The 27,178-nt window shown below is 40.3% G+C and overlaps 1 pseudogene; it reads right to left on the reverse strand.

Moving 5' to 3' along the window:
- Window positions 1-5,199: 5,199 nt before the first annotated feature.
- LOC114489081 lies at window positions 5,200-5,876 on the reverse strand (annotated as a pseudogene).
- Between the last annotated feature and the right edge of the window lie 21,302 nt (window positions 5,877-27,178).

The raw sequence follows: 27,178 nt of genomic DNA on the forward strand, positions 1-27,178 counted from the left end.
GAAGAAGAGCATAAAGCCTGAACAGACCAATAACAGATGACAAAATTGAAGCAGTAATCAAAAATCTCCTGACACCCAAAATCTCTGGACCCACATGGTTTCACAGGAGAATTCTACAAAGCATTTAAGAAAGAGCTAACCGCTATTCTTCACAGACTATTCCAAAAAAATCCAAGAAGACGGAAGACTCCCAAACTCTTTTAATGAAGCCAGCATCACTCTAATTCCAAAACCAGATAAAGAAACAACAAAGAAGAAAACTTCAGGTCAATATTGCTGTTGAACATACATTCTAAAATCCTCAACAAAATATTGGTAAACCACCTCCAACAATATGTTAAGAAGATCATACACCATGATCAAGTGGGATTCATTCCAGGGATGCAAGGATGGTACAATATTCACAAATCAATAAATGTAATACATCACATAAACAAAAGCAAAGACAAAAATCACATGATCATAGCAATACATGCAGAAGAATCATTTGATAAGGTATAGTACCCTTTCATAAAAAAAACACTTAGCAAAGTGGGAATAGAGGGAACATTCCTCAACATGATAAAGGCCGTATATGAGAGACCTACAGCCAACATCATGCTCAATGGGCAAAAACTTAGAGTTTTCTCACTAAGATCAGGTACAACAAAAGGATGTCCACTTTCACCACTCCTTTTCAACATAGTATTGGAAGTCCTACCACGTAGTATTGGAAGTCTGATTTCTATCAGACAAGAAAAAGAAATAAAAGGCATCCAAATTGGAAAGGAGGAAGTAAAACTGTCATTGTTTGCAGATGACATAATAAGGTGCAAAGAAAATCCTATAGACTCCACCAAAAAAGTACTCATCTAAAAAGTGAATTTGGGAAAACAGTGGAATTTGAAGTCAATATTCAGAAATCAAAGACATTTTTGTATTTTTGTACACCAACATGAAATGTCAGAAACAGAAATCAGGGGGAAAAATCCCATTTGATATAGCAACAAGAAAAATAAAGGACCTAGGAATAAACCTAACCAAGAAGGTAAAAGATCTGTACTCAGAAAACTACACAACAGTGAAGAAAGAAATTGAGGAAGATACAGATAAATGGAAGCATGTCCCATGCTCATGGATTGAAAGAATTAACATCATAAAATGTCCATACTACCCAAAGCCATTTATACATTCAATGCAGTCCTTATTAAAGTACCAATGGCATATTTCACAGATATACAAAAAACATTTCAAAATTTATGTGGACTCTAAAAACACCCTGAATAGCTGCAGCAATTTTGAGAAAGAAGAACAAAGTAGGAGGGATCATAATACCTAATATCAAAATGTATTACAAGGCCACTGTAAACAAAACAGCTAAGTACTAGCATAAGGACAGACACATAGACCAATGGAACAGAATAGAGAGCCCAGAAATAAACCCAAGTCTCTGTGGTCATTAATATTTGACAAAGGGGGAAGAAGCATAAAATGGAGTATAAATAGCCCCTTCAACTAATGGTGTTGGGAGATTTGGACAGCTACATGCAAAAAAATGAAACTCGATCACCAACTTACACCATACACAAAAATAAATTCAACATGGATAAAAGATTTAAATATAGGTCATGATACCATAAAAGTCCTAGAGGAGAATATAGGCAGGAAAATCTCAGATTTTCCATGCAGCAATATTTTCACTGATATGCCCCCTAAAGCAAGGGACATAAAGGAAAGAATAAACAAATGATATTTCATCAAAATAAAAGTTTCTGCATGGCTAAAGATAACATTAGCAAAATTAAAAGGGAACCAACCATCTGGGAAAACATATTTGCCATTGATATCTTAGACAAGGGTTTGATCTCCAAAATATGTAAAAAACTCACATGACTCCACTCTGGGAAGACAAAAATCCCAGTTAAAAAATGGGCAAAGGACCTGAACAAATACTTCTCCAAGGGGGACATACAGAGGGCTCAGAGACATATGAAAGGATGCTCAGCATCACTAGCCATCAGTGGGATGCAAATTGAAACCACAATGAGATACCACTTCACATGGCTGAGAATGACCATCATAATGAAATCATCAAACAAAAAATGCTGATGAGGTTGTGAAGAATGGGTACCCTAGTACACTGTTGGTGGGAATGCAGACTGGTGCAGCCACTATGAAAACAGTATGGAATTTCCTCAAGAATTTAAAAATGGAACTGCTTTTTGACCCAGCAGTTCTACTGCTGGGATTATACCCTAATAATCCTGAAACACCAATTCAAAAGAATGTTCATAGCAGCACAATTTACAATAACCAAGTGCTGGAAGCAACCTAAGTTCCCATCGGTAAATGAGTGGATCAAAAAACTATGGTGAGGATAAAATACTATGCAGCAGAAAGAAAGGAGGAGCTTCTACCCTTTGCAGCAACATGGATGGAACTGGAGAGCTTTATGCTACGTGATATAAGCCAAGCAGTGAAAGACAAATAAATACCATATGATCTCACTTTTAAGTGAAACTTAATTAACAAAACAAACAAGCAAGCAAAATATAACTGGAGACATTGAAATTAAGAACAAACTGACAGTAACCATAGGGGAGGTGGGAGGGGATAATGGGTAGAAAAATGGGAAGGATTGTCAAGGAACATGTATAAAGGACACATGGACAAAGGCAAAGGGAGGTAGGATTGAGGGTGTGAGGGTGAGGATGGCTGGGATGGGGGACCAATGAGGGGGGAATTGAAACAACTGAACTTGAAAAATAATTTAAATTTTTTTTAAAAAAGGAACCATGCATGTCAGCAAGGTGCAGAGACAGAATCCCATCACTTTCAGGTCTGGCTTGTTGACTATGGGCCTGAAAAAGACCTAATCATAATCTTTGAAATGCAAATAAACCTGAATAGTAAGGAATCATGCCAGGTGACTTCAAACAGATGATAGTGGTAAAATGATGATGATGTTAATAATAATTAACACTTATGGTACCAGACAGTGGCCTAAGACCTTAATACACATTAGCTCATTTAATTAATAATAATTTTTTAAATTTTATTTATTAATTTGAGAGAGAGGGGAAGGAGAAAGAGAGGGAGGGAAACATCAATGTGTGGTTGCCTCACACGTGGCCCCTACTGGGGACCTGGACTGCAACCCAGGCATGTGCCCTGACTGGGAATCAAACCAGTGACCCTTTGGTTCACAGGTCGACACTCAATCCTCTGAGCCACAGCAGCCAGGGCTAATCTTCATAATAATTTTTGTGGAGTAGATATTAGTGTCCTCATTTTACAAAGAAGGAAAAGAACAGAGACCTTGTTGAGGCCACACATTGATTAGTGGTAGAGTTATGGTTTGAATCCAAGCAGTCTGGTCTCAATGTCTGTGCACTCAACCACAAATAAATTACATGGCAATATGAGAAGTGCTACAGTAAAGCTAAGATCAGAATGCTGTGGAAACAGAGAAAAGGGCAAGCAATAAAATTGCCAGGAAAGTGTCACAGAAGAGATGACATTTTTGATGTTTTGAAGTGAGCAGAAGTTCTCCAGACAGAGAAGTGGGTGAATGTATATCCCAGGCAGCAGGAGACAGCATGAGGAAAGGCATGGTGTGAGCAAAGGCATTTTTGAAGACCAGAAAGTAATTCTATACAGCTGGACCAAAAGGCATGCAGAAGCTTGGCTTGCAAAGAAGCCAGAGTTGGGAGCCAGATTATTAAGAGTTTTGCCAGAGATGTTGAAATTGAGAACAAACTGACAGTAACCAGAGGGGAAGTGGGAGGGGATAATAGGTGGGAAAGGGGGAAGTGTTCTCAGGAATATGTATGAAGGACACATGGACAAATCCAAAGTGGGTAGGATCAAGGGTATAAAGTGTGGATGGCTAGGTGGGAGAGAGTAGTAGAGGAGAAAGAAAAGTAAGCCATAAGATTAAAGTGATTTCCAAAAAAAAACAAAAAGAGTTTTGCAAACCACATTAATTTGTTCTGCAGGCAGCAGGGAGCTGAGGAAGGGGATAAGTCAGGACCATCCTCCAATTTTCAAGGATCCACAGGATGATTTCTAACTTGCTTTATCCTGTGTCACACTCAGTATAAATCACTTCTGCTTTGGCCACCCGCTCCTTGCTTTTAGAACCCCCCAGCAATTACAGGCAGAGGTCAGGGTTGGGCAACTTCAGTCCTACTGCCAGTTCAGGAATGGAAAGTAAAGGATGCATAGTAGTTTAAAGACAAAGCTGGCAGGCCACCCCAGTGGCATTCCATAGAATCTTGGACTCTTTATTCACTCTGGAAGTTCTGAACCCAAGAAAATCAAAATAGAGACCAAGCAAAGAACTTATTTTTCTTAAAATCTCTGGGAAGATCTCTAAGCCTCTCAGTGAGAAGGCTCCCTTGGACTTTACAAGTGGGAGGATAAGAAAATAATAAAAATTGACTGCCCCATGACACTTCCATCCAATTCACCAGTCTGTTCTCATTCTCTCCAGGACACACTTATAGTCTCACCAAACATAATGAATCTTCCAAATTACAAGTTGTGTCTCTACACCCGAAAGTTCCCCTGCTTATAAATAGAAAGTCTGTAAGTCTAAGGGCTCTCAGCCCACCTGCTTCTTTTCAATTACAATTGACATACAATATTGTATTAGTTTTGGGTGCACAAAATAAAGATAGGACATTTCTATTACTTAGCAAATGACCATCCTGATAAGTCTAGTACACATCTGGCACCATACATAATTAATAGAATATTATTGACTATATTCCTGATGCTGTACTTTATTTTTTTTACATGTAATCACTTTTGAAAGCAATAGAAGGGTGAATTGATACCTATCTTTCCAAGTTAAGACCCAATAATGTTTCCAAAACTTCAAATAAGGACCTCCTGCTCAAAGTACAAGGATAATCTGTATCACCTTACCCATTGATAAAAAAGTAAAATATAAATTTTTATTTAGAATTAAAGCAAATACTTCAGTATCACAAACACAATATTAAACTTCAAGAAGTATAGAACTGATTTGGAGTGAGCATTTATTTGCACAATTACAACATGCGAACAAACCCAGAAGAAGGGACCCGGCCTGGCATTTGCACCCAGCACAGCAGTTGGTCACACCACTCGCACAAAGAGAGATACTAAAGGGGGCTATGTTCTGTGATGATCTGTCAGCAGTGGCAAAGATGAAGGGAGCAGTTGGCACAGCTGCTACGCATTATCATGACTCTCCCACGTGTATGCCATGAAGCAACCGCCGGGTCTCTTAGAGACAAAGGGATGCCCTGGTCTCACAAATCTCAAAGGCCATAGAGCTGAAGGTATGAGTAGAGAGGCTCTGTCATCACGGTTCTTGAGGAAGCAAATGAAGACGTGGTCAACATGCAGCTGCTCCTCAGCAAACTCCAGAACTGAAAAATCATCTTTGCTCTCCTCTGGCAGAGCACCGCCTGGGATCTCAATGTAGAGGCAGCTGCTGCTTAACACTACCACTCTCCAGTTAACATGTTTGGCATCTGTGAGCCTGGTCTGAACATTGAGAATTTTCTTGTTATTAGATGTTAGTTCCTCTGTTACATGCAGTCTATAATCTATTAACAGTAAAATAAATTAGCTGAAAGATTGTGTTCCCTCTGACTATTCCCTCGTCCACCTGGGATCTTCGGGGGTGGGTGTGGGACATCAGAAGCACCACTGAGGCCCTGGACCCAGGTCACTACAGTAGTTGAGTGAGACCCTGGAACTCTTACTGCGGTGTCCGCCTTGGCTGTGCAGGCAGAGGAGCAGCAGCATGGTGCGGCTGGTGTGGACTGGGACGCTGAGTTTATTTCCTCCTTTCTGGTGAAGCAGTGGCTGCTGAGGATCCATTGCAGGGACGATTTCACCATCGGCCCCTGGGGTCAGAAACCAGGAAAACCTCCGCGGCCACTCACCTGGTTGCTCACGCTGCTTGTGGTTCGCGCTTATGCTGTACTTTATATACCCATGACTATTTTGTAACTACCAATTCATACTTCCTAATCCCTTCACCTTTTTCATCCAGCCCCTGCAACCTCCCTCTTATCTTGCCCACCTATTTCTTGGTGTTTTTGCTGACCATTGAGAAAAAGGCTCCTAGAGGTCCTGTGGCCTGAAGGGCAAAGTGATGTAATCACAGGAATAATCCACCAGTACAAGGCATGCACCAAAGAACTCTAAAGTCAGTTCAAATGCAATCTCCGTCACTTGGTGGTTCTGTAACTTGGGCAAGCCCCTTAAACTTTCCAAGCTATAATGTCCTCATTGTTAAAAAGGGAACTCCTTTTGTAAAAGGACTGTTCTGTCTGTGACAATCCATCACAATATTGTAATAAACTAATGTGTCCCAAATGCCAAGTGCCATGCAACCAATGTTTTTATCAATCAGACCCTTGCTTTCCATGCCATGGGGGAAGCTTTTCTTGTCAGTGACATTTCAACAAAGAGAAACAGCTTAGTGCAGAGCCTTGCCCACGATCCCAGGGAAGAGCAGGCAAAGTGTGGGAAATGTGTCTGGTCAGCTTCTGCTCAAGCTTGGGTGGGATGAGCCAGTGAGACAGCTCATTCCCATTGCTGTTATGCCCATGCACCTTCATGCACCATCTTCCTTCTCATCTCAGTCTTTACCCTCAGGCCCAGGTATTGGAGTAGTGCTCAAAGGTTCTGGACTCCAGAAGCTATTGACACAGATGCTCCATGGGATGCAGGAAATGGGTAATTTTTGAACATTCTTTTTTTTTAATTATTGAGGTCTAACTGGCATACAAAAAAGTTGTACATATTTAATGTATACTTCTTGATGAGTTTGAAGGTAAGTATACGTCTGTGAAAGCATCACCATTAATAATGCCATAGAATTAAGCATCACCTCTAAGAGTTCTTTCTCTCTCTCACACGCACACTTTTTTAAATTATATGACCATTTAAGATATATCCTCTTATCAAATTCAGATTACAATACAGTGTTGTTAAGTATTCACTAAACTGTACTGTAGATCTCTAGGACTTATTCATCTTGCATAATTAAAACTATGTATGGAAGTGGGAAAATTTTAACACAAAGCCTTAGAAGATATTTGCTTGTGTTTTACTTTTGATAAAGTAATGAAGCAGGCAGGTTGAAGACTGAGGTTTGGATCTTCCCTGTTTGTTCAGTATAGAACACATGGAGGGGCTTGAGCTGATGGGTCAGAGGGGGAGGAAGAAGGCTAACACTAACTTCCTCTTATCTGAAATCTAAGTGCTTCACAGTATTATGACATTGAATCTTGACAATACCATAAACTGGCAACTATTATTATCCTCTATTTTGCAGATGAGGAAGCCAAAGCACAGAGGTTAAAAAACTTGTCCAAGCCATTCAACAACTAAATGACAGAGTCAGGCTCCAAACCCAAACATTTTTGTTATAAAGGTTTTCTGCCTAGTATGAGGAAGTACTTTCATAGTTTACCAATTTAAAAAAAAAATGATAAAGAATTGTTCTATGGAACTATTTAAGCCAAAACTAAGGAGCCATGTTCAAGGGATACTGGCTCAGTAAATGTTCCTTGGCAGGAAGTATCAGAAACCAACATTTACTACTTTAAGTTACAGGAAGATAAGAAGGAGGAGAGAAAGTAGGAGAAGAAAGATGAAGAAGAAAATGAAAAGGAGCCCTGGCTGGCGTAGCTCAGTGGATTGAGCAAAGGCTGCAAACCAACAGGTCCCTGGTTCGATTCCCAGTCAGGGCACATGCCTGGGTTTCAGGCCAGGTCCCCAGTGGGAGCCACATGAGAGGCAACTACACACTGATGTTTCTCTCTCTCTCTTTCTCCCCCTCTTCCCTTCTCTCTAAAAATAAATAAATAAAATCTTTTTAAAAAATAAAGAAAATGAAAAGGAGAAGGGAAAATCCATTGAAAGAATATTGGGGGTGAGTGCAGAATAAAAGAAACTTCTGAAGATCCAGATTCAAGAAGGACCAGAACAAAGACTGCCCTAAGATCCAGGCAGCAGGAAATAACTAACCATTTCTTTGGGGTACAATTATCCAAATAAATCAACTCTAATGGATTTCTGTATTTTTTCCATGCTGCTGAATTTCGAAGTGCCAATCATAACCTTGGGAAAGATTAATGATAAAAATTGCTAATATTTATGGTGTATTTATTTTCCACCAGGCATTATTCTAAGTATTATATTTATACATATTTTCTTCTCACAACAACCCTATGAGGTATGTACTATTATAATTTAGTAAATGAAGCACAAAGAGCTTGTGTTACCAATCCAACTTTGCATAGATGGTCTATGTGGCAGAGCTGGGATTCAAGCTAAGATAATGTGGTCCCCCCATGACTATACTTCCTCTAATACCAACAAGGAAAGGGGAAGTCTTCCAAAGCAGAATTTTGGTATTGATGAAGAAGGGGAATAGATACTATGAGATAAACCCCACGGATGTTCCCTTAAGGCTTTGTCCTGCTATAGAAAAAAGAGAGGAGTCTTGAAGTATCTTCCTGTTCAAGAATTCCACATTCAAATTCCCATCCTTATCCTCTGGTCACTGCAAGGAGAAGATGAAAGAGAGTAAGAAGCAAAAGGGCAATTAAAAAACAGATATATAACAAGTTGTTGTATACCTATAACAAAAGGACTGGATGAAATACAAATATGATAGAATTAATAATTTTTGAACAGGAAACAGCCAAATGACAAAATTCCAAGAGAATAAGAGCCATGCCTATTGAGGATAATTTGAAAGAAAATATAGAAAATATTCCAAATACTGATGAAATTTGAGAAACTGAAATTAATTGGAGAAAAGCAGAGAGGACAATTTCTCACCAATACTGAGAAGATTTGATGTAAAACTCTAAGTATTACAAGAAGGTGGAACCCATCATTGTTAAGGATTAGTTTGGAGTCAGGCTGCTGGAATTAAATACATGTCACCTTGGAAAAGTTACATGATCTCTTTCAGTCCTAGCTTCCTAATCTGTAAAATTTTAATAATGCCTATGTCAGAGAAATGTTGAGAGGATAAAACAATATGTGAAAACACATTAATCCCAGTGCCAGTCACAGAGCAGATGCTTACTAAATATTAACTATTTGACCACTAAATGTTAGCTCTTAAGAGCCCAACATGGTCTTGGGACAAGCACACAGGTGCATCCATAGTTGGATGTGTAGAACCAACCCTAGAGAATCATAAGCAAAATCCTAAGAAGAGCAGAGATCTGGGTCCTGTATGGGAGGCCAAGGAAGGCAGCACTGTCAATAGATGAAAGCAGGCATGGAAGGGCCCAGAAAAGAAAGATGATCAGGATGAAGAGCGGAAAAAGCATATCAGGAGTCTGAGAGAGTGGATAGTGGAATGCCAGAAATGAAGGAATGCCAAGAATGTTGCCAAGACAACATTCTGCCCAAAATACAACTGTAAGAACTCCTCTTTTTAGACCCTTTAGGAAACCCCTTCAAAGCCTCCAAGGAAATAGGGAACAGAGCCCTGAACTGGCATTCAAGAGCCCTGGGTTTTGGTTTCTGAAGATGTCAACTAGGTTCTGTGGCAGTAGGTAAGTGATTTATACTTTTAAGGTCTCAACCTCCTTGCCTGAAAAAGTGGGGCCAGTGAGACCTACCTCAAGACATTGGGGTGAAGGTTAAGTGAGTTGATGTCTATAAAGCACAGGAAAAATAGTGGCTACTGAATAAGTGATAACTTTCCTCCCTTCTACCTATCGTTATAAAACAATAATACTTCAAACAGAGAGTCCTCTGTAGCCAGAAGAATAAGGTAGGTTAATGTTTTTGTAATTCAATTCCCAGAATGTCCCTATGTATGAACCCATATCTTTAGCAAGTCTTATAGTCTGGAATGATCTTTCCACCCACCCCCAGGTTTTCTTGTCCAGCAAACATCTTTTATTCTCCAAGGCCAAGCTCAAATATCACTACCTCATGAAGTTGTTTCTAGAAACTCCTCAGCATATGACTTGGTCTCCAATTTTGCATTTATTTCCCTCTTTCTCATGTTCTATTTAGCTCTTGGAGGCAAAGTGAATGTCTTATTCACCTTGGTATCATTCACAATCTAGGCTACATTACACATTTCCTATTAACATTTTACATGAGGGTCTAGAGATCACCCTATCCCCTGAATTCTTGTCTGCTTCTAGAGCAACAACTAGTTCTCCACTTAACCTCACTCAATCTGGTTGGGAAATTTGGTAACAAGGGCTGGATATGCAGGGTCAACTAATCCATTTGGCATAGTGGCTAGGGTCCAAAGTACTTTTTAGGGGACAAAAAAATATTTTTAATTTTTTAAATAGCAAAAGAAAGATTTAGGTTAAGTCAAAGAAAATAGTTTTTAAAGATTTTATTTATTTATTTTTAGAGAGAGGGGCAGGGGGAGAGAAAGAGGGGAGAGAAACATTAGTGTGAAAGACAAATATCAATATGTTACTTGTGCCTCAACCAGAGATTGGCCTGCAACACAGGCATGTGCCCTGATCAGATATCAAACTGACAACCTTTTGCTTTGTGAACTGATGCTCAACCCACTGGGCCATGCCAGTCAGGGCAATATTTTAAAATATAATATGAATATGTTCATCTTTATGTCATTGCATATGTACTTTTTAATATTTTTTCACTCAGAAAGAGGCCTCTGAAAGCAACAGTTCCAATGACCCACAAAGGTCATGATGCAACTCTGTGGTTGTGAGTAACTCAGGCCTTTCTTTCCCTTTCTCCAGGGGAGCTGCCTGTGGGCAGAAAGCTTAGTATTTAACCTGCTCCTCCATGCTCACAATTTGACAGTGGCACAGCTGTGTCTGAAATTGCTGGTGATCCTGAAGAAAAGCCCACTGTCGCCGTTCACCCTAAGCTAAGCATTAAAACTTAGTCTCATCAGTAATAAAGATAATAATATATTGACCTCCTTTTACTTGGCTCCTGCATCTATCTCTCCCATTTTTATCTAAGTTGTACAGATAATGGAGACGTCATTTATTGGGCCCCTAAAATTATTGTGTTGATCTTTTAAATGGCATTGTCAGGTAAGCATAATCTCCATTTGACAGGTGAAGTCATTAAAGAACAGGGCACTCAAAGAATTTACTCAAGGTCAAGCAGCTAACAGATGGGTTTAGATCCCAGACTTTCAGACTCCAAGTTAAAGCTCCTTTCTCCCACTGCATGTAGTGGGGACTAAGTAATTGAATGTTGAAATGAATCAAATGGTGAGAGGTTATTGGTCACACAGCACAGAGCTTGGTAGCAATTTCCTCAAAATTGTTGACTTGGCAGTTATAAGCTTCATATGAAACCTTTGACATTCACCATTCCCTTAATAAACACTTTATAAAGCTCCAACCCATTTCCCTGCCTTGAAGAAGCTCCGTCAGTTAAACTATATGACACTATCTTCAGCTATCTTTGCAGGAACACATTAATCCAGGGGAGAGGAAGAATCCTTTATTTATCAGAGTATTTAAAATAAATTTTTAATGTTTGATTTTCATGTAGACAGACAAAAATATAAGTAATAATGCTCTTTTTTGTAATTAAATTTTTTTCCAGCAGGCCAACACTCCAAGATTAGCCCTTTCTACAGTCTTTGGCCTGAACACTTCCACAGAGACTTGGGAAGGAAAAAGGCCTTGGGGATGAAACTGGCAAAATCCTGTGCTTGTGCTACTGCTTTGGACTCTGTTTCCTCTCAAAGGCCCTGCAGATCACTGTTCACATTTAGGATCCTCAAATATTTGCCAAAAAAACTGTTTGGAGAGAGTTTCTCTCACTCTCCTTGCCAAAAGGAATTCCAACATTGTTGGGCAACAAGTAAAGGATTTGCAGAAGGAGAGAAATTTCCTAATACCCACATTGAGTTTACATGCATTTCTGTCTCACCTTGTTCCTATCCATGAAGCCCAACTAATGTTGAGCCTTGAATCATCCAAGTATAGGCTTCCCCATAACAGCAAAAATTCAGACAAGGTATTGGTAAGCATGCTTTTAAGCTAGGCTTATATTCACAAAATATTCTAGAGTGTGTTTCACAAACACATGCGAACCATCTGGCTGATTTGGTTAGCTCTCTTTGCTGTGAGTGCTGTAAACCTTTCATTCCCCTCTTTCACTCACATTTCACACACATAATCAACTCTTCTTTGTCCTTCCTTCCTATTAGAGTATGAGCTCCATGAAGACAGAGTTCATGCCTATATTGTTTATAGTTTTGAGCATAGTGTGTGGCTATATATAACAGAGGTCAAGAGAATGATTTCAAGGGGAAAATAGACCTGGGTTTGAATTTTACAAGCTACTTACACATTATGTAACTTAGAGAAAATGACTTTTTATTACTCAGTTTTACTAGAGGGTCCTCATGTAAGGCCACTGGAGAAAATGAGGAGATCATAAGCAGTCCTGGAGAAACCAGGATGATGTTAGCCTCATCTCCCCCTGCCCACCCTTGCAGCAGTGGCAACAGAGATGCTTTGCTCAGTAAGACTCTTTGTTGCCAAGAAGGGCCTCATCCACAGCAGAGGAAACAAGCATCAATGTGGAGGAAGTGCGTCCAGGTCTCTCACCTGCCTTGAATGCTGTCTGTGAAACTATCAGCTCAGAGCATTGCTCCAGCTTCCTCCAGTATTGTTTAGCACTCACCACCCTCCTTGTAGCCTGGCTGTGGGAAATGCTGCCTAGATACCTGGTCCAACAAAGGGGCAGGACTGCAGTTGGAAAGGGGCTCTTTCATATGAGAACTGAGGACTGTGTGTTGGGTGGGTCAGGCTGAGATGAGAGGCCAGTCTAAGGGTTCCCCAGTACTAACATTTTAAATACCCAATAAATATGCGATGATGAATAGTTTTGTAAAACTAAAGAAAATTAATAGTCTACACAAAGAAATGTGTTACCTGAGTGTTGAAGTACTTAATTGTCCTCAAAAGGCTCAACTGTCCCAACTCTGAACATTTTCTTGCCTTTCCTAGTTGTAGTCACTCCCCTGAGACATCCAAGAAGCCCTCAAACTCAATCATGGAACAAAAATATCTTAAGCACTGCATTTAAAAACATGTGTTAGAGGTAATAAACCTAAATACATGAAATATACTAGAAGATTTGGAATTCTTATAAAGTTTAGTTATTACATCAGTTTGTTAATTTTTCCTTTTAAATTTTTTATCTTTATACGACTCTCTGAATTAGTGACTTTTAAATACTCTTTGCCACAAAAAGGGTTTTTTTCTTCTGATTGTATAAATAATATTCAATGTAAAAAAAATCCACATACATAAACCATAGGATAAAAATTTAAAATCACCTGAAATGCTATCACTCTGAAATAATCACCATTAACATTCAGTAATTATGTTTATATAAACTATATACATTAATATCTGTCTGTATAGATATATAGACACATATGGACTTCATAAAACTTGTGAATTTTAAAAATTATGAACATTTTTTAAAGATTTTTATTTATTTGTTCTTTGGAGAGGGGAAGGGAGGGAGAAAGAGAGGGAGAGAACCATCAATGTGTGGTGGTCTCTTGTGCACCCCCACTGGGGACCTGGCCTGCAACCCAGGTATGTGCCCTGACTGGGAATCAAACCAGCAATCCCTTGGTTCACAGGTCAGCACTCAATTCACTGAGCTACCAGCCAGTGCATTTTTCTTAATATTTTTATAAAATTATGAACATTTTTTAACAGTGCTCTATGTAATCATGACACAAGGATCCAGGAACTAAGTGGATAGGTGATAATGTATCTCAGATTTATCTACCTATATATAACTAGGTAAATGTATTAGAAAATATCTGTAGGTAGATAAAGCTCTCTATATTATAAAGATAGATAAAGATTTATCTATATAAAATTGCATAAATAGAGATCAGCTTATATGACCTATGTATTTTTATTTGACATTCTGGTATGAATTTCTACATTATCAACCCATTAATCATCATGTACATATAATAAAGAATATGACACATTTTTTAAATTTAATACATAATTTGTGATTTGATATTTTAAAGATTAATCTAGCATAAGTCACAAGGCACATGGTTACATGGTATATGTTAGAATCTAAGATCAGGAGATCTCATGATTATATCTTAAATCTAGAAGAGTGTTTAAAATTCAAAATCCTACCACTAATCACAGTTCAAAGTATGTCAGACCACAGTCAAAAATGTCAACTCTGAAAGGAAACTCTAAGACCACCTGCTCAAAATCACTCCTTTTAGAGATGATGAAACTGGAGCCCCATGAAGTGAACATGTCTAGTGTGGCTAGACTTATACTAAGATATGTTTCCTGAATCATCATCCTACCTCTTTCCATCAGATTTTGTATTCTATTATGTGTAGCAAATGGCAAAACTGTTTCCCTTTTTCCAACTTACTCTTGCCCGGGAAAGTCTAGCACCTTTTTTAACTCAGATATTTTCAGAGATTGACTCAGAGGCAGAAATAGGGGAAACAGGGTCTTTGAGAATTCAGATCCCTTTGTGTCTAAAAATATAAGGGTAGAGGAAAGAAAAAATAAAAATGTAAGAGTAGAGGGAATAATAGTTACAACAATAGCAAGTACATGCAGCCCTTACTATGTTTCAAACACTGCCCAATCCTCACAATGGCCCAATGAAGTAGTCACTATTATTATCCCCTCTTTACAGATCAGGAAACTAAGACACACAGAAGTTAAGTAATTTCCTAGGATTTTAGAATTAGTGAGTGACAGAATCCTGATTATGAAGCCAGCAGTCCAACTCTAGAGTCCAGCCTCTTGACCACTACCCTATAGAACCTCTCACAGAGAGAGGAGATCAGACAAATTATAGTGACATTGCTGAAATCACAGAAACAGAATTAATCAAGCCTCTGTCTTTGTCACACCATTGTCTCAATGAGAGTTACCACCTAGAAGCCAAATGATTGCACAGACAACTTCTGAACCTTCTCCCTACTGGCCCTGCCTCAGTCTAAGACTCCTGGCCAAAGCTTCCATAACTGTTTATTGGACCCTTTCTTATTTTTTGTTTGTTTTTTCTAATGTTTTATTACAGAAGATCTCAAACATACGCAAAATTAGTCAGAATAATAGAACAAATACCCATGTACCCACCTCCTACCAACAAATACTGGCCCATGTTTTTAAAATAAATCACTTATCTTCTTTCAGCCTTTTAAAATGTGTTTATATGTTGTATAATGTACTTAATACATTAATACCATCATACATTTTATAATTTATAGATAGTTAAACATACATGCTTTTTACTAAATATTAACAAACATACACATTCAAACTATCAGTGATTTACAGACTTAACTGACATGTCAAACAGAAATAGAGTCAGATGCCTGGGTTCAGGTTCTGACTCTACTGCTCACTAGCTGAGGAACCTTGCACAAGTCACTTCACTTCCCTGAGCCTCGTTTTTCTCATTCACAAAATGGGCTAGTAATTCTACCTACCTCTCAGGGTTATGTTAATTAAATGAGATTAGAAATGTGAAAGACTTTACAAATAGTAACGAACCATTTGAAGGTAAGGAGGAAATCAAACTAACAGAAGGTAGGATGTCTATAGCACCAACATTGAAAGCTGAAATCCAAAGTCAGAAAGCTCAATTCAAGGACCATACCAAGAGTAAGAGAAGAGACATGAAGCAGGGAATCATTTGAGAACTGCAGCAATCTAGACAGGCTTTCAAATATGGCCCCTTTGTCCCTCCATGGGCACTTGAGGTAGCTACAGTCACAGGGAGTCACAGGACCACTTCAGGTCAGTTAGACTCTCATGGACTGTTGAGGTCACGGGGTGACTGAGGAATGGAGACCAGGCTACATTTCATCTAGTCTATTTGCATGTCTTCTCTGGCTGACATACCCCTAAAACCTTAGGTAAGGAATTCCCACCTCCAGCCCTGGCCCACTAGCTAGGCCAACCAAAGGGAATTCAGAGAGAGCCCTTTTGTTTCTGACTCTGTGGGTTCTACTGTGTAAATCATTTGTAATCTTTGCCAACTCTCCTCTGACACTATTCCTTGTTAGATTCCCTCCACTCCATCTCTGAGGACACAACCAAGGCAGGACTGTCCATCTATAGTAAGTAGAATCAAGATGGCACTAGGTGTAGTTTCTATGGCCAGTGGAAAAAACACAAACACACTGATCTCCTTTGGTGACCACACTGCCACCCAGATGATACCCAGCACTGCCCATTGCTGCCCAAACCACCCCAGCCTACTCAGGAAGATCAGCACTCCTTTGATCTTCATCCCTGGAGTATAAATGTCTCCCATCCCCCCAGGCCCACCACTTACTTGACCACAGGTTGCTGACCTCTAGCCTAAGGGGCTCCCTGCCTCTCACAGAGGAGAGAGAGTAAGGCAAATGCAGTCCGTCTGAATAATCACAAGTCGGAGAAACAGGTAAAAACAGACAAGCCAGCTGCCACAGCACATGGGGGCTGAGAGTAATTGAACTTGTGCACATTTTATAAGCCACTTGGAGAATATTTTTAAATTGGGATATTTCTGTCCCAGAGTCACCCTGGGGACTGAGCTCATTGACATGCCTGATGTCTGAGAATGGTAACTTTCCATGAAGACTTATGTGTTCGGGTTACAAAGGCCACATACTCTGTATGTTTTCCCAGTGGTCAAGGCCTACAGAAAGTGAAATGCTGCAACACCCAGAGGTCTGCCCAGTTATATGGATTCAGGGCTCCAAGTGGTGCATTCTTGCCATATTGGGGCATGGGTTTTCATTCCATCCCCAAAGGGGCAAGAATATACACCCTCAAGTATAAAGACTGTAGCCTGAATTATTTGATACACAACCCTACAATTGTAGGTATTATTCTTATCTGCATGCATTCTCATTTGACACATATTTACATCTCAATTCTTGAGAAATTGTCAGGCTCAGGGATGAAATTACAGATGGACAAAAGAGCTTTTTAGGACTTACAGGAGTTAGAAGCTGCTTGTGGCATGTACCACAGTTTTAAAATGTATAATTTAAAAGAACCATTTTCTTTATTATCCTCAGAAGATGCTTATCAATTACACTTGAGAAACAATGCTCCACAGCACATTTATTGAGCAACTACAGTGTCAGGGAGGGTTTGTCAAAACTGATAAGACACATCCAGTCTTCAAGGAGTCCAGGGTCTAGTAAAATAAATGAACAGATGAACCTGTCTTTTTAATTCAAAGAAAAAATAGTTGAAAAGAACTGGTATAAAGTGTTTGTCAGCACCAGAATACAGTGACCAACTGTGCATGGAGTGGGATTTGGGCATCAGGGAAGGCTTGACAGGGGAAGTAATGATTACAGGCAGCCACATTGGGGCAAGATAGGGGTGGACATAAAGGCCTTCCCAGAAGTAGAAGTACCTGGTGCAAATATAAGTGAGTGACCCAGCACCTCTAATAGCTTACATTACTGGGCCATGGACTTGGTACAGGCTTGAGGAGGGATGAGGCAAGAGAAGTTGCAGAGACCAAGCTGAGAAGGAATCAGGGAACTTCCAGCCAAGATGGAGGCAGAGGTAGATACACTTTGCCTCCTTGCAAAATCAAAAGAACGACGACAACAAAAAGCAACCAGAACTGTCAGAAAATTGAACTTTCTGGAAGTCTGAAAAGTAAGGAATAGAAGAAACATTCATTCAGACTAGTAGAAGGGGCAGCAATGGGCAGCTGGGGCAGAGAGGACAAGCAACAAGGTGGCAGCTGGAGGATGGGGCAGTCCCACATTTGTGTGCAGGAAAACTGGGAGGAATAATTGGGGAATGAGACAGACCACACAGCCCAGGGTTCCAGCACAGGAAAAGAAAGCCTCAAAATCTCTGGCTGTAAAAATCTGTGTGGGTTGCAACAGTGGGAGAAACTCCTAGCCTCATAGGAGAGTTCACTGGAGAGAGCCACGGGGTTCTAGAATGTAAGCAAACCCCCCCCCCCTGGGAATCAGCATCAGAAGGGCCCAATTTTCTTGTGGGTAGCAGGGGAAATGACTGAAAGCCAGGCTGAGAGCTCAGCAAACCACATTGTTCCTTCTCTGATGTCTCCCTCACACACAGTGCCAAAATGCAACAAAGAGGATTGCCCCACCATGGCGAATACTTAATGCCTTCACCCTTACAACATAAGAGGTGCACCAAGACAAAATAATATGGCCCCCAATGAAAGAGCAGATCAAAACTCCAGTAAAAGAACTAAGCAATGAGGAGACAGACAACTTATCAGATGCAGAGCTCAAAACACTGGTAATCAGGATGCTCACAGAAATTATTGAGTTTGCTCACAAAATAAAGAAATGAAGGCTACACAAAGTGAAACAAAGGGAAATATACAGGGAACCAACAATAAAGGGAAGGAAACCAGAACTCAAATCAATGATTTGGAACAGAAGGAAAAAATAAACATTCAACCAGAACAGAACAAAGAAACAAGAATTCAAAAAAAAATCAGTGGAAGTAGAGGCCACTTAGCCCTGAGCACAGGTGGAATACCTAGCCAATCTTCTGAGGAACAGAGTGAACAGCCAACGGTATCCCAGCATATGTGAAGATTGGAGGCCAAAAGTGTAAAGGACATTGAAAAATCAGACGGTAAGTAGAGTGCTTCAGGACAATAAGGTCCCTGGGACCAGCACAGGGACCAGAGAGGCTGCAGCCTTAGGCCAGGTGTCGATCGGGTCTGCCACAGGATTCTTGGGAGAGAGACAGGTCAATGGCTCCCTCCCCTGCCAAACAAGGCTTTAGCAGCACCAGGATTGACCTGGATGCTTTAAGTCACTGGGGGGATAAGGGCAAAGTAGCAAACACACAGGGGCAATGTGTACCCGCTGAGAATGTGGATGCCAGCTGGGAAGAGTTGGGCCTTGACAAACCCTGACCTGGATAGTCCCCAGTCTGGTTGGAGAGTTGGGCTGTGTGAGAAACCAGGTACTTATCTGGAGCAGCAGGCTTGAGTAAGAGGAATTTCTCAAAAAGAAAAAGAAAAAAAAAAAGGCACTCAGCAGCTGTTTAAGAAATTCACAGAAGCCGTCCCCGCCTCCCCTGGCTGCGCTTCTGCAGCCTCCGCAGCCTCTGCAGCCTCAGCCATGGGCCCACCATTGCTTCCAGGACTACAACTGTGCCTGTACCCCTGGCCACAGTGGGTGAGGGCACCCAACTGCACTTATGACACCAGTGGTCAGCCACGGACCCAGCCGCCCCACACCTTGCTTCGGCTGCCACCATAGGAGTGGAGGCCAGCAAGTGCCAAACACCTCCACCCAGCGATTGTGCTCGTGCTGCAGCAGCAGAAGCAAGCACTCATGCCCACAGCCCTGGGGGTGGAGCACACCTGACCCCACTGACCTGACTTCCGCAGGAGCACAGAGGAGGCCATAGCCTCACACCCAGGCCCTGTGAGGGCACACACCCGAACCAGGTTAATGCTGTTTTCCTTAGGTGTGTAGAAGCTTTTTAATTTGATGAGGTCCCACTAGTTTATTCTTTCTTTTATGTCCCTTGCATTAGAGGACATATCTGTGAAGATGTTCCTGCGTAGAATGTCTGAGTTTTCCTGCTGATGTTTTCCTCTAGGACTTTTATGGTGTCACAACTTATGTTTAAGTCTTTTATCCATGTTGAGTTTATTTTTGTGTATGGTGTAAGTTGGTGATCGAGTTTCTTTTTTTTGCATCTAGCTGTCCAGGTCTCCCAACACCATTAGTTGAAGGGGCTATTTGTACTCCATTTTATGCTTCTTTCCCCTTTATCAAATATTAATTGACCATAGAGACTTGGGTTTATTTCTGGGCTCTCTGTTCTGTTCCATTGGTCTATGTGTCTGTTCTTGTGCCACTACCAGGCTGTTTTGATTACAGTACATTGTAATACACTTTGATATCAGGTATTGTGATCCCTCCTACTTTGCTCTTCTTTCTCAAAATTGCTGCAGCTATTCGGGGTCATTTTTGGTTCTATATAAATTTCTGGAACTTCTGGCCAAGATGGAGGTGTACTTCCAGCCTCCTTGCACAATCAAAATAAGGAAAACAACAATTAAAAAAAAAAACCAGAACTGACAGAAAATTGAACTGTATGGAAGTCCAACAACCAAGGAGTTAAAGTAGACACATTCATCCAGACCAGTAGGAGAGGCGGAGTCAGGGAGCCAGGACAGAGAGGGCTCACAGCAGGGCGGCTGGTGGAGCCCAGGTGCACAAGTGGCAGTGGGCAGATCCTGGGCATGCAAGATGGCAGCTAGTGGACCCACATGCATATGCAGATAAACCAAGTGGAACTAGGGAGCAAGACAGATCACCCAACTCAGGGCCCCAGTGTGGGGAAATACAGCCTTAAAACACCAATTGAAAACACCTGTGGGGGTTGAGGTGCTGGGAGAAACTCCCAGCCTCACTGGAGAGTTCATTGGAGAGACCCATGGGGTTCTAGAATGTATGCAAACCACACACCTGGGAATCAGCACCAGAAGGGCCCAATTTGCTTGTGGGAAGTGGGGGAAGTGACTGACATCCAGCAGAGAGCGGAGCAAGTGCCATTGTTCCCTCTTGGACCCCTGCCTCACATACAGTGTCACAACCCAGCAACTGAGTTGCCCCACCCTAATGAACACCTAAGGCTACACCCCTCACTATGTAACAGGCACATCAAGACAAAAAAAAAGTGGCCCAAATGAAAGAACAGGTCAAAGCTCCAGAAAAAATACCACTAAGCAATGAAGAGATAGCCAACCTATCAGATGCACAGTTCACAGCACTGGTAATCAGGATGCTCACAGAATTGGTTGAATTTGGTCTTAGATGAAAAAATGACAGCTACGCTAAGTGAAATCAAGGAAAATGTACAGGGAACCAATAGTGATGGGAAGGAAACTAGGACTCAAATCAATGGAGTGGACCAGAAGGGAGAAAGAAACATTCAATCAGAAAAGAATGGAGAAACAAGAATTCAAAAAAATGAGGAGAGGCTTAGGAACCTCCAGAACATCTTTAAACCTTTCAACATCTGAATCATAAGGGTACCTGAAAGAGAAGAGGAAGAGCAACAAGTGGAAAACTTATTTAAACAAGTAATAAAGGAGAACTTCCCCATTCTGGCAAAGAAAATTTACTTCTAGAAAGTCCAGGAAGCTCAGAGAGTCCCAGAGAAGTTGGACCCAAGGAGGAACACACCAAGGCACATCATAATTACCTTAGCCAAGATTAAAGAGAAGGAGAGAATCCTAGAAGCAGCAAGAGAAAAGGAGAGAGTTACCTACAAAGGAATTCCTATAAGACTATTAGCTGATTTCTCAAAAGAGACCTTACAGGCAAGAAGGGGCTGGAAAGAAGTATTCCAAGTCATGAAAGGCAAGGACCTACATCCAAGATTGCTGTATCCAGCAAAGCTTTCATTTAGAATGGAAGGGCAGATCAAGTGCTTCTCAGATAAGGTCAAGTTAAAGGAGTTCATCATCACCAAGCCCTTATTATATGAAATATTAAAGGGACTTATCTTAGGAAAAAGAAGATAAAAAACATGTATAGTAAAAGGATAGCAAACTCACAATTATTAACAACCACACCTAAAACAAAAATGAAAAGAAACTAAGCAAACAACTGGAACAGGAATAGAACCACAGAAATGGAGAACACATAGAGGGTTATCAACCGGGGAGTGGAAGGGGGAGAGAGGAGGAAAAGGTACAGAGAATAAGTAGCATAGATGGTAGGTAGAAAATAGACAAAGGGAGGGTAAGAATAGTATGGGAAATGTAGAAGCCAAGAACTGATAAGTATGACACATGGACATGAACTAAAGGGGGGAATGTTGGTGGGAGAGGGTGTGCAGAGTGAAGGGGAGTGAAGGGGGAAAATGGGACAACTGTAATAACATAATAAATAAAATATACTTAAAAATTGTGAAGTGTTTGTTCTATATCTGTGAAATATGTCATTGCTAATTTAATAGGGATTGCACTGAATCTATAAATTACTTTGGGTAGTATGGACATTTTGATCATGTTAATTCTTCCAGTCCATGAACATGATACATGCTTCCATTTGCTTGTATCTTCCTTAATTTCTTTCTTCAGCGTTGTGTAGTTTTCAGAATACAGGTCTTTTACCTCCTTGGTTAGGTTTATTCCTAGGTCTTTTATTTTTCTTGTTGCTATATCAAATGGGATTTTTTTTTCCTGATTTCTAACATTTCATTGTTACCGTACAAAATTGCCTTTGATTTCTGAATATTGACTTTGTATTCTGTAGTAGACCATCCTGTGTGGTATGGGCCCAGCCCCCAGTGGCAAACATTTACTGCAAAGGAACTTCCCAAAGACCATGCTAAACCTTCCAAGAACTAGTGTAACTGATTCAACCGCTTGTGCCTTTTCATTTGCAAATATCCCTCTTCTTTGATGTGATTACCAGCATCCTCTCCTTTGTTTTCTGTATAAAGTAACCACCTAAAGCAAGCCTGTGTGTAGGTAATGAGGTTCTTCTTGTAATGTTCCCAGTAAGACAATAAAAGCTCATTGGAGCAAGGGCCAAGGCTTTTGCTCCCCTTCAGAGAGAAGCCTCTGGCTCCTTTCTTCCACAGGATTTGGTAGTCTGTGTGAATTTCTTTTGTTTCAGCTACAACGCTGTGGACCCCACGCATGTGGGTCTGAGATAGTATTCCACTGTTTTGCCAAAGTCACTTATTAGATTGAGTAGTTTTTTGGTGGAGTCTATAGACTTTTCTATGTACACTATCATGTCATCTGCCAACAATGACAGTTTTGCTTCCTCCTTTCCAATTTGGATGCCTTTTATTTCTTTTTCTTCTCTGATTTCTGTGGTAGGACTTCAAATACTATGTTGAATAGGAGTGGTGAAAGCAGGAATCCTTGTCTTGTTCCTGATCTTAGTGGGAAAGCTCTCGGTTTCTGCCCATTAAGTATGATGTTGGCTGTAGGTCTCTCATATATGGCCTTTATTATGTTGAGGAACACTCCTTCTATTGTCATTTTGTTAAGTGTTTTTACCATAAATGGGTGCTATACCTTATCAAATGTTTTTCCTGCATCTATTGATATGATCATGTGATTTTTGTCTTTCCATTTGTTCATGTGATGTATTATGTTTATTCATTTGTGAATATTATACCATCCTTGCGTCCCTAGGATGAATCCCACTCGATCATGGTGTATGATCTTTTTAACATATTGTTGGAGGTGGTTTGCCAATAGTTTTCTTTAGGATTTTAGCGTCTATGTTCATCAGCAGTATTGTCCTGAGGTTTTCTTTCTGTCAGGATGGGTGGGGTAGGACAATTGGGAACTTAATTACAATTGTAGCTTTTGTACTACAAATATGGCCACTGTTTGGACTATAAGTAATATGGCGACTGAACTCTGACCCGGAAGAGGTGGCTGATGTCAGACCAGGAACCACCAATGATATGGTGCTTCTTTGTTCACCAAGAACCAATCCTTGGCTCCTGCGTGAAGTCAAGCCATATAAAACTCCCACCCTTTCCCTTCTCCCCTTGGACTTTCCTCGGCCCTTTCTGTGCATGGGTAGACGAAATCTCTCCTGGGAGCACAAACTTCCAAAATAAAGCTCATCTGCCTGTTTTCATGGCTAATTGGCTGCTTATTTCCTTGGCGGGGTCTAAGAAAACCTTACACTTTCTTTGTTATGTCTTTATGTTTTTGAGATTAGGATGATGCTGGCTTCATAAAAAGAGTTTGGGAGTCTTCCTCCTTCTTGGATTTTTTGGAATAATCTGTGAAGGATAGGGGTTAGCTCTTCCTTAAATGCTTTGTAAATTTCTCCTGTGAAACCATCTGGTCGAGGGGTTTTGTGTGTCAGAAGCTTTTTAATTACTGTTTCAATTTCATCAGGTGTTATTGGTCTGTTCAGGCTTTCTGCTTCTTCATTGAGGTTTGGAAGATTATATTTTTCTAGAAATGTCCATTTCACGAAGGTTATCAAATGTCTTGGCATATAGTTCTTCATAGTAATTTCTTACAATCCTTTTTATTTCTGTGGTATCACTTGTAATCTCTCCTCTCTCATTTCTGATTGTGTTTACTTGAGTCCTCTCTCTTTTTTTTCTTGATGAGTCTGCTTAAAAGTTTGTTGATTTTGTTTCTTTTTTTTAAACCAGCTCCTACTTTCACTGATCTTTAGAATTGTAGTTTTAGTTTCTATGTCATTTAATTCTGGTCTGATCTTGGTTCTTTCCTACCTTCTACTTGCTCTGGGCTGTCTTTGCTGTTGTTCCTCAAGTTCTTGTAGGTGTAGGGTTAGGTTGTTTATTTGAAATGATTCTATCTTTTTTATGTAGGCCTATATTGCTATGAACTTCCCTCTCAGAACTGCCTTTGCTGTGTCCCATAAGTTTTGGATTATTGTGACTTCATTTTCATATGTTTTCAGAAACTTTTTGATTTCTTCTTTGATCTCATTCTTGACCCATTCATTCTTTAATAACATTCTATTGAATCTCCATGTTTGAGTGTTTGGGGTTTTTTCCCTTGAGGGTGGTTTCTAGTTTCACTCCCTTGTGGTTGGAGGAAATGCTTGATATGACTTCAATTTTCTTAAATCTGTTGAGGCTTGTTTTGTGTCCTATCATGTTTTGTGTCCTCTCTTGGAAAATGTTCCATGTGCATTGGAAAAGAATGTATATTTGTCTTCTTTGGGATGAAAGGCTCTATATATATATCAGTTCAGTCCATTTGATCTAGGCCATTGTTCAACTCCAAAATATCTTTGTTGATATTTTATTTGGAAGATCTGTCCGTTTTTGACAGTGGGGTGTTAAAATCCCCTAGTATAATTGTGTTGCTATCAATATCTTTCTTGAAGTCCTCCAATATTTTCTTTGTGTATTTGGGGTATTTGTGTATTTGCTCCTATGTTGGGTGCATGTATATTTACAATGTTTATGACTTCTTGGTGGATTCTTCCCTTGGGTATTATGAAGTGAATTTTTGGGTTCCTTTTGATGGCTCTTTTTTGAAGTCTATTTTGTCTGACATGAGTATTGTTACCCTGGTTCGTTTGGTTTTTTTTTCCTATCCACTTGCTTGGAATATTTGTTTCTATCCCTTCACTTTCAGTCCATGTAGGTCTTTTGTTCTGAGATGGGTCTCCTGTATGCAGCATATGTTTCGTCATGATTTCTTATCTATTCAGCAATTCTATGTCCTTTGATTTGGGCATTTAATCCATTTATGTTTAAAGTTACTTGTGGAGGACAATGAAGGCTGATGTCAAAGCTCAGATTAAGTGCTGGCAAAACCACGCTTGATCGTTTGTATCTGCAAAGCAGAGCAGGCTAGTAATTGATGGCAGCCCTATTCCACAGGGATTGAGTGAAGGGATAGTTAACTGCAAGATTCAGCTGAAAGCAACTGTAACTTTTGCAGAAGACATATGTATCAGTTAAATAGCCTGGGAATGAAACAATCTGTGCCTGCAGCATTTCTCTAAATTTGCAAAATGTCCTTAAGCTCTATATAACCAACCCCTATATAATAAATGCGGAGACCACGATCAGGGCTCATTGTCTCTCCATCAGAGGACAACGTCCCACCTGGTGTCCACTTTTCTTTAAATGATCTGCATTGTGTTTTTCTCAGTCTCCCATCACCCCCACTCAGCAACTCTCACTCTGTGGTTGTCATAGCAGTTATTATTGATAGATACTTATTCATTGCCATTTTTTGTACCTGTGTTCCTCTCTCTCTCACTGTATTTCTTCCTGTTCTTAAAGCACACCCTTTAGCATCTCTTGCACAGCTGGTTTGCAGAAGGTGTGTTCTTTGAGACTTCTTTTGTCTGGCAGCTCCTTATTTGTCCTTCCTTTTTAATTGAGAGCCTTGCTGGATAGAGTCGTCTCAGTTGTAGGCCTCTGGTTTCATTATTTGGAATATTTCTTGCCATTCCCATCTGGCTTGGAGCATTTCCATTGAGAAGTCAGCTGCTAGTCTTATCGGGGCTCCCTTGAATGTTACTCTCTGTTTCTCCCTTGCTGCCTTTAAGATTCTCTGTTTGTCCTGGAATGTTGCCATTTTAATTATGATGTGTCTTGAAGTGGGCCTCTCTGGGTTCCTCTTGATTGGGATTCTCTGTGTTTCCTGGATTTGTGTGACTATTTCATCAAATTAGGGAAGTTTTCATCATTACTTTTTCAAACAGATTTTCTATCCCTCGGTCATCTTCTTTTTCTGGTATCCATATTATATGGATATTATTATTATTATTATTATTATTATTATTATTATTTTGTGCTGTCCTGCATTTCCCTTAACCTCTCTTTCTTCTTTCTTGACTCTTTTTTCCTTTTCTTGCTCATTCTGGGTGTCTTTTTTTCTACCTTGTCCTCCAGCTCACTGATCTCATCCTCTGCTTCCTCTAGCCTGCTTTTGATCCATTCTACTGTGTTCTTCAGTTCAGAAATTATATTCTTCACTTCCTCTTTGCCCTTGTTGATAGTTTCTATTTCCTTTTTCTTGTTGATATAGTTTGCAGTGAGTTAATTGTAGTTTCCCTATAGTCTTTGGTAATTCTCTGTGAGTTCATTGAGCTTCCTGATAACCATTGCTTTGAACTCAGTATCTGATAGTGACTTGCCTCTATTTCATTTAGCATTCTTTCTGAGGCTTCCTCCTTTCCTTTCATTTGGGGATTGTTTCTTTGTCTTCCCATTGTTTGTTAGACTCCTCTTGTTAGTCTCTGCTTCTTCAATTGATCTTTTCTGACTCCCTGGGTTTGTGGTGTGAACCTCTGTGGTTGAAGACCTGTGAGATTCAGTGGTACAGTCTCCTTGATCTCCTGAGCTCACTGGTCTTGGGCTGTCATTTATGTTGGCTCTCTGTATGTCTTTGGGTTTTGATTGTTGTTGGGTCTTTTTTTGGTGGGTCCTTCCCACCAGCTGGTTAGCTGGTGAGGGTCACTCCATCCACCATGTCTTGTATTCTGTAATGTAGGTGTGGACAGGTTGTGTTGAAGCTGATTCTTCTGTCTGTATGAGGTTTTGAGGCTTCTCTCTCACTATTGTTCAGTTGTTTGTTCTGGGTAATTTCTCCACCATTTAGTTGTATTTCCAGTTGGTCCTGGGTTGAGGTTAGTGTGGCTTCCACTCCTTCTGTCACCTTCTTCTGT

The sequence above is a fragment of the Phyllostomus discolor genome, chromosome 14 (assembly GCF_004126475.2).
Source record: "Phyllostomus discolor isolate MPI-MPIP mPhyDis1 chromosome 14, mPhyDis1.pri.v3, whole genome shotgun sequence".
NCBI lineage: Eukaryota > Metazoa > Chordata > Mammalia > Chiroptera > Phyllostomidae > Phyllostomus > Phyllostomus discolor.